The sequence below is a fragment of the Mastomys coucha genome, unplaced genomic scaffold (assembly GCF_008632895.1).
Source record: "Mastomys coucha isolate ucsf_1 unplaced genomic scaffold, UCSF_Mcou_1 pScaffold6, whole genome shotgun sequence".
NCBI lineage: Eukaryota > Metazoa > Chordata > Mammalia > Rodentia > Muridae > Mastomys > Mastomys coucha.
The window spans coordinates 309,904-312,011 of NW_022196912.1; positions in this window are offsets into that span (position 1 = coordinate 309,904).

The window sequence follows — 2,108 nt, forward strand, 5'->3', positions numbered from 1 at the left end:
AAAAAAAAGAGAATTTCATAGAACCTTGCCACCTTACAGGAAATATTCAATATTGTGCATAATATGATAGAAATGATCAATTTCACTGGTAAAGAAATATAGACACTATGAACATACCTATAGTATTTCCACAAATAGTTAGATAATACTTTTGGGTTGTCAAGTAAGTCAATTAGATCCAGTTATTCTAAAAAATGTTTTACCTGGTGTGATTAGGATAGTCTGTTTGAATGCAACAACCTGATTGCTTTCTCTTCCCAAATGTATGGTAAAGCATCAAAATCAGAATAGCTCATAAGTATTCCAAGGAACAAGCATGGCATGGTTATCTCTATGACCTTGGATAGTCTCTAATGAGGTATAACTTATTTGTGCCAGCAATCTGTCTTATTCTTGAACTGGGACCTTTCATCTGGCAAATCTAATTAGTTCTCATCAAACCTTTAACCAGACTGCCTTCTTTTCCCTCTTGATTTCTCTTACATTTGTATTAAATTTTCAGGTACTTGATGAAATGAAAGGTCTACAAAAGCATGTTAGGACAACAAATTAGCCATCTAATCCCAGCTTCCAAATGAGGCTCTGAATTTTTTCTCTCCCTTTTCTTAAAAAGCCTAAGGAAAAAAGACTAAAATATTGAAATAAGACAAATCTTGACTGCTTTTGATAATAAAGAACAGTATGGGTGATCGTTCTGCCAGGTGCCACAACTATATAAGGCATTAAAGAATTTAATAGAATATCCTAATCTTAAAGGACATATCCAATATTGTGCATATTATAAATGACATGATAATTATTACTGATTAAGAAATATAGATATGCCAGTCAAATTTCAGTCCTCCACAATCATCTGGAACTGTAAATGATTCTTGATTCTTGGCGAGAGTTGAATGATGGGTTTATGGGTTTGCTGCAATGTACTTCCAGTACCATGTCCAATGGTTACTGCAGAGTCAAAATTATCCATAATGCAATTTGGAAGCACTATCACATGGCTGGCTATGTTTTCTCTCTTCCATTTTAGTTAAAACAACTTAAGATCAGCTGTTACAAACTTCAGTTGACAATCTCATGATTCCAATCTTGGTTTCGATCACTTGTTCACCTTTTAACAGGCACTAGTGTACTTTTACTATTAAATGCTTACTATTATCTTTATGTGCCTGATCACATCGGTTGTAGGATCCAAAGCGGGTGCAGGGAGGGTACTCATTCCTGAGAACCACTTATACCAGCAGGAATCTGGCAGCGATTTTTACTTTAATAGCAAGTAATTCAAAAGATTTGACTTATAAATACAGAAAATACTGATCAAATGTTCACAGTTGTCTCATATAAATGTGTTTTGATTCCGTCAAACATTAACTTTATCTCCTTGTTTTTTGACAATTGCATAAAAATTTATTTGGAAATGAATAAAAATATCACTGGTGTATTCCTAAGAAAGGATAGAGGATGAGTTTTACAAAGTGTTGGTAAATTATAACTTAACATATATGTAAACTTTAAAATAAAGGATTCTAAAATGATTAATTTTTTCTTCAAATATTTATTTATTTATTTATTTATTTATTTAATTTATTGGATATTTTCTTTATTTGCCTTTCAAACGTTATCCCTTTTCTTGGTTCTTCCCTCCACTCCACCCCTGTAACCTCCTATACTATCCCGCTTTCCCCTGCTTCTATGAGGATGTTTCCACACACATCCACCAACTCCTGTCTCCCCAACCTTGAATTCCCCTACACTGGGAAATCACAAATCCAAGGGTTTCTTCTCCAGAAAAGGCCATCCTCTGCTACATATACAGATGGAGCCATGAACCCATCATGTGTACTCCCTGGTTGGTGGTTTAGTCCCTGGGATCTCTGATCGGTCTGGTTGGTTGATGTTGATGTTTTACTTCTGAGTTATAAAACCCTTCAGCTCCTTCAGTCCTTTCTCTAACTCCTTCTCTGGGGACCCTATGTTCAGTCAAATGCTTGACTGAAAACATCCTCATCTGTATTTGTCAGGCTCTGTCAGAGCCTCCCAGGAGACTGCTATATCAGGCTTCTTTCAGCATGCACTTCTTGGCATCCACAACAGTGTCTGTGTTTGGTGAC